We start from the raw sequence: 13,119 nt of genomic DNA, 5'->3' as shown, positions 1-13,119 counted from the left end.
GTGGGGGGTGCAGAAGAAGAAAAGAAGAAAACAGTATAATGGAGGAGGATCTTTAGTTTTGTCAAGGACATGACAACTCCTTTAGTGTTGGTGCCACAAAATATGCACCAAGCATTATCTGTAAAGAGGTTTGTATCAGGAAGGGTATCCAGGCCTTGAGATCATTCTGAGGCATACTCCACTGGTTAAGTCTACGAGGTTAGTAACTCAAGGAAGAATTGACTCCAGCTTTGATGAGCCATCCAACTCTTCCTAGCATAGGAAGCTGGTAGGAGGAGGGTGACAACAGTGATGACAATAATAGAAAAGGTTACAATGAAAATGCTAACGATGATGAGGACAAAACGAGGATGAGGATGACAACAATGATAATGATGACATCAATGACAACGATGTTGACAACTACATCAACTGCAATGATGATGAGGAAAATGATCATTAGATAGATACACACATACAATAGATACATACACACATACATGCAATAGACAGATAGATAGATAGATACATACATACATACATACATTCATAAATACATGCAATAGATAGATAGATAAACAAATAGATCATGTCGGTGGCACATAAAAAGCACCTTTCAAGTGTGGTTGATGCCAGTACCGCCTGACTGGACCTCATGTTGGTGACACGTAAAAAGCACCCACTACACACTTGGAGTGGTTGGCATTAGGAAGGGCATCTAGCTGTAGAAACTTTGCCAGATTGGATTGGAGCTTTGTGCAGCCTTCTGGCTTGCCAGCTCTCAGTCAAATCGTCCAACCCATGTCGTTAAACGATGATGATGATGAGATAGACAGACAGTCAGACAGACACATACTCACACACAGATGCACACACATAATTTGAGGTACTTGGAGCAGATAAGCCATGAAATAATACCCAAAAAATATTTCTAAAAATGATGCAATTCAGAAGCAAGTGAATCTATAGTGTGACAGAGTACTGAGAGACATAAACAATATCCTTAGTTATTAATAAGCATATATCAGAAGGCGCATGACTCAGTGGTTAGAGCATTGAGCTTACAATCGTGAGGTTGTCAGCTTGAATCCCGAACCGGGCTGTGTGTTGTGTTCTTGAGCAAGACACTTTATTTCACATTGCTCCAGTTCACACAGCTGTAGAAATGAGTTGCTGTATCAGCCTTTGCTTTCCCTTGGGTAATACTGAGGGAAGGCCAGTATGCATGGGCGACTGCTGGTCTTCCATAAACAACCTTGCCCAGACTTGTACCTGGGAGGGTAACTTTCAAGGTGCAATCCCATGGTCTGTGTCATGACCGAAGGGGGTCTCAGATATTAGAATCAAGCACAGCATAATTTACTGACATTCTTAAAACCAAATACTGCAAAATCAGTTTTGAGATACTTTGTTGCACTTACAGCTTCAGCTCTGGGATATATATTTTATTATATAACATTTTCTTAGAAAAACGGATAAATTAAGTACTAAAGTACTGAAGTAGATATCAAAAAACAAAAAAAAACTTCAGCATGACCACAGTTCAGTGACTGGAACAAATGAAATAAGACAAAAGAACATCACATTTTTAACAAAGGATTTGAATAATGCACTCTATTTTCAATACATTGATCTAACAAATGGTTATATTTTTACTGAAAGGCAATTCTAGTGTTTGAAGTAGTAATTCCCATGCTTAAGTACCAGACTATCAGAGAAAATTAAAATATGTATGATGATGATGATGTTGATATATATATATGTGTGTGTGTGTATGTGTGTATATATATAATATATATATATATATATATATACATATATATGCACACACACACAGAGAGGCACACATATATTTGTGGTGTCTATGTTATGTGTGTATGTATCTCTCTCTCAACATATATATATCATATATATATATATATATATATATATATATATATATATATATATATATATATGTATGTATGTATGTATATATATACAGGGTTGTGCAAAAATTGTATAATTGTATATAATATACAACTGCTAGCCTATTTTTGCACCATCTTGTATGTGTGTGTATGTATATATATATATATATATATATATATATATATATATATATATATACATATACATATACATATGGCAATACACTGTGTTTGGGAAGAGCTGTCAAGCCAAGTGACATCATAGTTGTGGCCAATGCCAGTTTTTCATAATTTGCACCCATGCCAGTAGCACATGAGAAGCACCCACTACACTCTTGGAATGGTTGGCGTTAGGAAGGGCATCCAGCTGTAGAAATCAAACTAAATCTGACTGAAATCTGGTGCAGCTCTCCAGTTTACTAGTTTTCAGTCAAACTGTCCAATCCCCGCAAACATGGAAAACGGACATTAAATGATGATGATGATATAGATAGATAGATAGATAGATAGATAGATAGATAGATAGATAGATAGATAGATAGATAGATAGATAGATAAATAGATAGATAGATAAATGGATAGATAATAGAAGGTGAGTGAAGTAGTTCACATTAGACTGGAGTCTGGTACAGTTCCCCTGCCTGTCTCCGACTTGCCAGCTCTGGTCACACCATCCAACCCATCCCAGCAAGGACAATGGATATTAGATGATGATGATGATGATATATATATATATATATATATATATGCATGTATGCATGTATGCATGTATGTATGTATGTATGTATGTATGTATGTGTATATATATCATCATCATCATCATCATCATTTAGCGTCCGTTTTCCATGCTAGCATGGGTTGGACGGTTCTACTGGGGTCTGTGAAGCCAGAAGGCTTCATCAGGCCCAGTCAAATCTGGCAGTGTTTCTACGGCTGGATGCCCTTCCTAACGCCAACCACTCCGTGAGTGTAGTGGGTGCTTTTTACGTGCCACCCGCACGTATATATATATATATATATAACATACTTACACATATGTACACATACACACATGTACACAAGCACATCCACTCACACAGACATGTACATACACATGCATATATGGCATAGCATATTCCAGATTGCTCCTTATAAAAATAGAATGATGACATTCTTTGCAAAAATTACCAGTATATTACTTTTTTATCATATAATTTATAATCATATCCACATATATCTTTTCATGGACAGCAGAAAAAATATATATATATACATATATAACTTTACAGAAATAAAAAATGATAAAAGTTTGGAACTTAATCTATGAATTTTACTAAGAATATTTTTTTTTTAATGAGATCATAAAAAAATAATGACTTTTTGCAAACTATTTACAGTGTTATATTATTCATTTATTTATCACATTTTCTATATTCTATATACTATGCTATCAATAATGAATTTTAGTTTGGAAACTAAAAAAAGATATATTTTTCCTCAGTTACCAATATCCGACTTTAAATGGAAAATATATAACTTTAACTGCGCAGCAAAAATAATAAAATAATAATAATAATAATAATAATAATAATAATAATAATAATAATAAATGAATAAATGAATAAATGATGATGATGATGATAATAATAATAATAATATTAATAATATTAATAATAATAATAATAATGATAAAAATAAAAATAATAATGATGATAATAATGATAACAACAGCAACAACAGTAATAATAGTAATAATAATAATAATAATAATAATAACAATAATAATAATAATAATAATAATAATAATGATAATAATAATAATAATAAATTGATAAATAAAGAACGAAATAAATAGATAAGTAAAATAATAATAACATTTATTAGATAAGTTGACATTGAAATTACATCTTGCTGAAGCTTTTCTTTGGTTGTAAATGTTAATTATATCTTCTGTACTTTTAGCATTGAGCTATGAGCTCCATAATAAACCAGACATAAGAATTTGGTAAAATAGAAAAAAAAAAAAAACTGAGAATCATATGAGAGTTCCCAATATATTGAAGTTAAAATTTGTTTCTCCTAACACAACTACAAGCCCCTTCCACCAATATCATTTTCCTCTTCTGCCTCCTCGTTGTCATCATGATCATCATTTCTAACAACACTAATCATTCAATAAATAAACTCATCAATCAATATTTATTCTTCACTATCAAATTTCCCCCTCACACACACATGCATACATACACACATACACACACTTTCAATAATGATTTGATGTGATTTCACCAAAACATTTATAAAAATAAATTTATCTACATCTAATGTAAATTTCATTTAAAGCTCTTTATAAAATTCCTTTTTTTTCCATGCTACAGTGGGTTGTATAGTTGCGAAAATTTCAAATATTTGCAAGAATTATTAGAACAGCTTTCATAGCTGTATGTTTTGCCCAGCTTCATCTACACATAATCATGAGACAGTTTTAATATGTTTTCTGTGGAGGAAGTCACCTGTTATATGCTTTTACTATGGTGATGGACTTCTGTCAGTCAAAACTGAATGTTCATGGGGAGAATGCATGAAAAAAACAAAAGACGAAGACAAGTGGTGTAGAAAACAAACAGATGTATTAGTATAACGCTTGGGAATTGAAAAAGTTTTTTATATATACATACATATATGTGTGTGTGAGTGGAAACAGGATGCTGGCAAAAAGCTTAGTGGCTTTTTGTCCGTCCTTATGTTCTGCATTCAAATTCTGTCATGGTCAGCTTTACTTTTCACCCTTTCAGGGTCGATAAAATAAGTACCAGTCAAGTACTGGAGTCAATGTGATCAACTAACCCACCTCACTCAAAATTTCAGGCCTTGTGCCTATAATAGAAAGGATATATGTGTTTCCATTTCTGTTTACCAAATGCACTCACAAGACTTTGGTCAACCCCAGGGCTGGCTCAAGGTACCAGCAATTCAGGCAGTTGCCCGGGGTGCACCATGTGCTAGGGCATGCTAAGGAGGGTGTGACAAAGACAAGGAAATTTCCACGACCATCAGCTTGTGTATGCTACAGTTCAGCTTGTCCAAGGCACCAGCATCCCTAGGCCTGGCCTTGATCAACCCATGGTTATAGCAAAAGACATTTGCCCAAGGTGCTATACAGTGGGACTGAACCCAAGACTACAAGGTTGGGAAGTAAGCTTCTTACTCACACAGCCACACCTGTGTTGTTCTATTTCACAAAGCTTTCTTTTATATCAGGTTATGTAAAATACATGAAGCACATTTCAACTTTCTTTCCTCTGTTTGTAATAAAGTTTGGTACTGGTTACAGTTTTACATTCTTTATGGAAATTTAAATGCCTAAAACTCTTTTGTTATCAACCCACCTGAGACTACCCCATGGTTCTCTAATGCAAAAGTCTTGTTTTGAAGACTGAAATTTCAAACTAATTTACTTTCCAAAAACTAAGAATTTTTTATTTAATTCTTTTCAAAATCAATGGAAACAAAGGCATTGTGTTTCAACAGAAATGCAATAAGAAAAGGGTTAATTTAACACTTTTGTGATAAGATTTCTTGCAAAATATGCTGCCTGTGTGTTCCAATTAATTTTGAAAAATAATCTAGATTTTAGAGGAATTTTGTTAAAGCTTAACTTTGTTATCATTAAATTAGTGTTTGGAAACTTCATTTGATAAAAAAATGTTCTTACATAGAATCATACTGAAAGCCTCCAAGTGTTGTGGGAAGCAAGAGGAACTTATCCTTAAACAAAAGACTTGGCCTGCATATTTGCAATAGAATGGATTTTGTTGAATATAGCCAATGGTCAACAGAAGCAAAGAAATAATAAAATAAATAAATGTGCCTTTTTAAAGCCTAGCCAGGCTCATGGGCCCAGTTTCCCGGTTTCAATGGCATATGTGTTCTCCAGCTGGACAGGATGCCAGTCCATCACAGCGTTACTCATTTTTGCCAGCTGTGTGGACTGGAGCAACGTGAAATGTAGTGTTTTGCTCAAGAATGCAACGCGTCACTCGATCCAGGAATCGAAACCACAATCTTACAATCATGATGCTGACACCCTAACCACTAAGCCATGCGCCTCCACAACAAAGAAATACTTAACTGAAAAAATGAGTAGCTTTTGATTTTTGAAGTTTGCACTGTAATAATCTACAAACATAGCAAAGTAAAGATGATGATGATTATGATAATGTTTATGACATTGGTGAGGGTGGGACTTTGTACTTGGGATACCATGAGAAACTAATTTGAACTTTTCCAATACATAATGAGCTTCCATCAAAAGCAACGGTCTGTTTCTCTAAGCTGTTGGATGTATTTTTATAAAATGTGTATAAAATATGAAGTGGGCTAAAAGTCATGCAACAAAGCATTTGACATTCTATCTATATTACATTGCTATGTTCTGAGTTCGAATTCCACCGAGGTCAACTTGGCTTTTCAACCTTTCAGGGTTGATAAATTAAGAACTAGTGAAACACTGGAGTCGATGTAATTGATCGGTCCCTTCCCCTCAAATTTCAGGCCATTTGTGCCTTTAGTAGAAAGGATTATTATTATTATTATTTGCTTCGTAAATATAAGGCGCAGGAGTGGCTGTGTGGTAAGTAGCTTGCTTATCAACCACATGGTTCCGGGTTCAGTCCCACTGCGTGGCACTTTGGGCAAGTGTCTTCTACTCTAGCCTCGGGCCGACCAAAGCCTTGTGAGTGGATTTGGTAGATGGAAACTGAAAGAAGCCTGTCGTATATATATGTATATATATGTGTGTGTGTTTGTCCCCCGCTGGTATGTTTACGTACCCGTTACTTAGCGGTTCGGCAAAAGAGACCGATAGAATAAGTACTAGGCTTACAAAGAATAAGTCCTGGGGTCGATTTGCTCGACTAAAAAGGCGGTGCTCCAGCATGGCCGCAGTCAAATGACTGAAACAAGTAAAAGAGAAAAGAGAAAGAGATAATGTTTTGTTTTTGAAATGTGCAATATATATTGAATGAGTTATGACCTACTCTGTACCTCTAGTTTCATGGCATGATACCTTGAGCAAGTGTCTTCAACTATAGCCCCAGCCTTTTGAGCAGATTTGGTAGATGAAAATTGAAAAAAGCTGATTGTGTGTGTGTGTGTGTGTGTGTGTGTGTGTGTGTGTGTATTTGAGCCTACTGGTCTTGATATTACATGATAACCATAAATGAGTGTCAGTCATATAAGCAGTATCAATCACCTCCAATACTTTGTGGAAGTATGTTTGACCATAGAGAAAGATTATCTCACTTATAAACTGGTTAAGGTTGGCAACAAGAAGGACATCTGACTTAAGAAAATCTGCCTCAGTGAACTCCATCCAAGCCATGCAAGCATAGAAAAGGGGACATTAAAATGATAATGTATCTTTCATTTGTTCGGTTTTACAAAAATTACCCTCTTTGTGACAAATTTTTTACTTGTTGTTTGTTCCTTCTTGAGCCATCCCTGGCTCATAGGGCTGGTTTCCCAGTTTCCTTGGCGTATAGGTTCCCCAACTGGATCGGACGTCAGTCCATCGCAGGTGAGCTGCCAGATGTAGGAGGAAAGAGTGAGAGAAAGTTGTGGCAAAAGAGTCAGCAGAAGTTCGCCATTACCTTCTGCCGGAGCCGCGTGGAGCTTAGGTGTTTTCGCTCATAAACACACACATCGCCCAGTCTGAGATTTGAACCTGCGATCCCATGACCATGAATCTGCTGCTCTAACCACTAGGCTATGTGCCTCCACCATTATCTACTTAAGATACTTTATTTACTGAATAATGGAAAAATTCCATGCTTCACCCTAGCTATTTCAGTAAAGAAAATGGTCTCATCCAGGAATTGAAACAGAATCGCTGACATATCTCGTCAGAAGTTCAGCCTCTTGCTCTATGACATTTGCTCTTGATTGTGTGAATTATTGTGGTTCATCAAGCAAAGGTTAACAATGTGATATTTCGCATTCACTGAACGTAAAGGCTTCCATACATTGTATTGTTGTTGTGATGAAGATAAAGCACCAACCAAATTGTCTCTGAGTAGATCATTGCATAGAACAGAAATATTATTATTATCAAACTAGATATATAAATTCTGCTTGAAGGGTAAAAAATGAAGAACTCTTATAAACTTTGACAATTTTCACTGCATTTATTCTGTAAAATTATATAAATTGCTACAATAGATTCTACTTCACTTAAGTTTTTCAAATATTAGAAAATAGTAAAAAAGCCAAAAAACCAATAGGAAAATCTGCAAAATGTCAACGTTATTTTATTACTTCTGTAATCTGTTATTCTGATATGGCCAATGCAAATATGTGAGTTCTTTTCCAAATATAACTTTATGCTTCTGAGTTTTTGGGTATTTTTTTTTTCTTTATTCATATTTTGTCTTCCTGTTTGACAGCAAGCAAAATATTGACAATAAAATAACATAGAAGGTAGGAAAAAAAATATAAAAATTCTCCTACATGATCTTAACACATAAAACAAAGAGAACACACACACACACAAACACACATACACACAACTATGTAAAATGGCGTATCTGGTGAAAATAAGTGGCATTTTGGATAAAGCTTCTTTCCGTTTTATCATTAATGACTTGATGTAATTCATTTGCTTCTTTGCATAGGCAGCATGTTCTCTATTATTATAATATTGTATCACATACATGAAGCAATAAACATTAATTTCACCAGGAAAAATTATCCTGAATATCAAGTGATAATGAATAATCCAAGATACAGTATGATGAAACCAAATAAAATGTTTTGTAATAATACATAAAAGAAAAAAGAAATGCACATAAAAAAACTCAATGAAAATGAAAGAGATGCATTCATTTCACTTAAAATGTAATCAGATTATGTTTCAATAAATGCTTCCTTTATATATATATATATAGATAGATGAATACACACACATATAATCATGAAATGCATGTAAGAACTATATATAAACTTTTGTTAATCCTTTTATATGTATATATATATATATATATATATACACACACACAAATGTATGTATATATACATACAGACACACATATATACACATACACGCGCATATGTATATACAGACAGACAGATGGATGAACAGATGGACAGACAAACAAACTGACAGACGGACAGAAAAATAGATAGATAGATAGATAGATAGATAGATAGATAGATAGATTGATAGGTTAGATAGATAGAGGCATCATATGTTAAAGAAATCCAGTAAAAATGTTACCAAGTATTTATCTTGAGTTCCCTGCACAATGATTCTGTTTATATATATATATCAGAATCCAGCTTGAAGAATATAAGTTTTACTGATAACAAGAAAAAATCTATGTTCATTAATGATATATTTATGTAGCAAAGATGTTGATTTAACACTTATCCAGTAATTTTTTTTTATGCATATACTAAACCAACAAAGCAAATATCTTAATTCTGTGATATATACATAAATCTTTGTGTGTAAAATGTCATTATCATCACAACTTTATGTCCAGATTTCTATGGTAGCATGATAGATGGAGTAGGTAGTTGCACACGGAGTCAATTCTTATTCAATGTTTATCTGAGGTTTCCGTTAACCAAAATTGACAACAGCGAAGTCCACTGATGTTTATCCAAAAGAAATCCTGCCTACTTGGGTTGATGCCATTCAGTACCAATACTGCCACAGCATAGCTGTCAAAACATGGCAAAATGGAACAGAGGCTGCAAGGAATACTGTCAGACCCTTTAACAGTTCTGCCAGTTCCCACCTGGAGTAGTGGTACCCTTTTTTTTTTTTATATCAACCCTGAAAAGATGGTAAGCAACATTAACCTCAGTGGAATTAGAACTCAGAGCACAGAGAGTTAAAACACACTGTGGTATTCTATTCAATATTCTTATGACTGACAATTCACCGTTTATTCAAAGTTACTATCCTCCATCCAACTCATACATTACCAATTTATGGATTGGATTCTATGGCTGGATGCCCTTATTATAGTCAACTAGTACACAAAGTATTTTAAGTGTATTGTATCCTGATACCAGCATCTGAGGGGTTGTTTTGTCTCTAGCAAGACCAAAGATGTATGTAAAATATATTTATTCATCACATATCTAAAGACATATAATATTAAAAACAATTCAATGAGTCAAATCACTTTTATATATAAATAATATTGTCTATCTGTCTGTATATATGTATGCAATGTACATATGTATGTAATGTATGTAATGTATGTATGTATGTATGTAATGTTATGTATGTATGTAATGTATGTATGTATGTATGTAATGTATGTATGTAATGTAATGTATGTAATGTATGTATGTAATGTATGTATGTAATGTATGTATGTATGTATGTATGTATATCAGTAGATAGAAAGACAGAGTGAATAGATAGTCGGATAGAGTATATCTTCAATGATGCTTAGGGTAACTGATGTTAGAATGGTTAGAGTACTGGATAAAATGCCTAGTGAAATTTATTCTGGATCTTTACAGAAAATCTTCAAATAATTCCATTGTAGTCAACTGTGCCTTTGCCAATATAAGCGTCAATAAAAGCACCTTCTTATGTTGATACTAGGGCCTGCCAAGTATCAGAGTTAATTTAAACAACAATAAATTGGAATCTGGAATTATTAAGGCTGTTCACTGTTGGTTTCAACTTTGTTCTGGCAACCCCTGCAATGACACAGGTACCAAGTTGTACTGACATTAGCCCCTCCCTCCTTTTTTTAATATTTTTATCAGAAAGTCAGATTGGAAGGCAGTGCCCATAACTGTTTACAGGGCTTCTAAGACTGGAGGGGAGGGGAGGGGAGAGTAAGGTATCCTCAAATTGGAGACCAGGCTCAAATACTTGCAACAGAGTGGACTCCATGGAAGACAACCAAGATGTTAAACTAGATGACAAATTAAGTGTACATGTTAAGTAGAGTATAGTGAGATTTGAACTCAGAATGCAGAGAGCCAGATATTGGGTTGTCAGGAAAGTAAGTGCCGAATTATAGCAGCTTATCTTTCGACTTATTTTAGAACATGGTTGAGTCCATAAAATAGGATTTGACTACACCTCCATTTAGAGCACAGTTTAAGCTATTTTTTCGTGGAAGAAGGTTTATGTTCCTATAACCTGTGTTAATTCTGTACCCCTTTAAAATGGAAGATAAAAAAGTTCATTTTTGGCACTTGATGCTTTGGGAGCCAGACAAAAATTGTTGCAGCTCGGCTGGGATGTGTTACTCCACCTTCCATATTCACCAGATATTGCTCCTTCGGATTTCCACTTATTCAGGTCTCTGCAGAATAGTCTTAATGGTAAAAATTTCAATTCCTTGAATGACGTAAAAAGATACCTTGATGAATTCTTTGCCATGAAACCACCTCAATTCTGGGAAGAGGGTATTTTCAAGTTAAAGGAAAGATAGACACATTGTGCCACAAAATGGTTCATATTTGTTTGATTAAAAATGTAATGGCAAGTATTTATTGACCTTTTTCTTTCCTTAAAAAATCAGCATGAACTTTCCAGACAACCCCCAAAAATATTGTAAGACACCCAGTCCAACATTCTTTCAGTTCTGCTAATGTTGTTTCCTTGGAGTGGTACTCTTGTAATCAACTCCAAGAAGATGGAAGAAAATGGTGAAGTTAGTGGGAATGGGACTCAGAATGTTAGAACAAGTACAAGGCTTTCTTTTGATACACTAACAGCTCTGCCAGTTTACCAGTGATATAGAGAGGAGAGAGACTGCTCCTTAAGTAACAACTAGTCAAACATACAACTGCGTTTAGGCCTGCACCATAAAGAGAGCAATCCAGTTTCCTCACTACACTCTGAAAACAAAGACTAAATTAAGCCTATCCAATTACAGAGCCATGGTCTCACAAGACACACATGTTAAAGACGATGTTAAAAGGAAAAATGATTAACGTGATATAACATTCATATATATTTCTTACATGCAATTTCAAAGTGTGCTTTAGCTTCCAGAATCCAGTCCAATATATATTGTATCTAGAAGTTGAAAAAGCGATTTCATTTATTTTTATTATTTCTTTGGTAAATGGTTCTTTTATCTTAATTGTTCACTTCCATTTGGACATTTTCCATTAACAGATGACTGGAAAAGACAGTCAAAAACACATACATACACACATATGAGTCTACATACATACATACACGCACTCACATAACAAACACACACATACACACACACATACACACACACACACATATATGTATATACATATATATATATATATATGTGTGTGTGTATATAAATATAAAAAAAAAGATAAATAGATAGATAGACAGACTGGCAGATAGCTAGAGATAGAGAGATGGAAAGAGAGATGGATAGATAGATAGACAGATAGATAGGTGGACAGATAGATAGATGTAGATATTTTCAACCTACTCAACTCCTTAATGATCAACAACAACTACAAAAATTATACGAACAATATAAGCAATTCCATCTTAAAATAAAAGACTATCCCATTAAATGATATGGTAGTCTAGTGTGTTTTGAAAGTTGGACAAAATGTCTTTTATCTTATGCCAGTGAGGAACGATTTAAGATTAAACAGCAACAAAAATACAATTAACAAAAATTGTATGACCACTGCTTTTACTACCACCTATACCAAAACTGATACAACCAACACTACCACCACCACTATCAACCAATAGTCTTTTGGATTACCAAATGACAACAACTATAATAATATCAGTATGATAGCAACGTCTGTAGCTACATATGTTGCATGTCAACAGAATGGTGTGTGTATGTGCAAATAGAGTGTAGAAAGTTTTTAAATAAAGTCAGAGTGTAAAAGGTGAAGTACCATGAACTTTCTAACCCTTCAACTAACTGTAATTATGCAGTTGTTCCTCCAACCTCACTCCTCTACTATTTTATCTTTTCATTTGCATTCTTACATCTACATAAATAGGCGCAGGAGTGGCTATGTGGTAAGTAGCTTGCTTACCAACCACATGGTTCCGGATTCAGTCTCACTGCGTGGCACCTTGGGCAAGTGTCTTCTACTATAGCCTTGGGCCGACCAAAGCCTGTGAGTGGATTTGGTAGACAGAAGCTGAAAGAAGCCTGTCGTATATATATATGTGTGTGTGTTATGCATGTGTGTGTGTGTGTGTGTGTGTGTTTGTATTTGTTCCTCTATCATCACTTGAGAACTGATGCAG

At 34.5% G+C, this 13,119-nt stretch overlaps 1 long non-coding RNA gene across 1 annotated transcript in view; it reads left to right on the top strand.

Moving 5' to 3' along the window:
- The window catches only part of LOC118762273, an 18,321-nt gene extending 7,330 nt beyond the window's left edge, over positions 1–10,991 (top strand). Inside the window, exon 3 of the long non-coding RNA XR_004998027.1 lies at positions 10,882–10,991. This is a non-coding gene — a long non-coding RNA (uncharacterized LOC118762273). The remainder of the gene's footprint in view (positions 1–10,881) is intronic.
- Positions 10,992–13,119: the final 2,128 nt, after the last annotated feature.

The sequence above is a fragment of the Octopus sinensis genome, linkage group LG2 (assembly GCF_006345805.1).
Source record: "Octopus sinensis linkage group LG2, ASM634580v1, whole genome shotgun sequence".
Classification (NCBI taxonomy): domain Eukaryota; kingdom Metazoa; phylum Mollusca; class Cephalopoda; order Octopoda; family Octopodidae; genus Octopus; species Octopus sinensis.
This window is presented reverse-complemented; position numbering and strand designations above follow the sequence as displayed.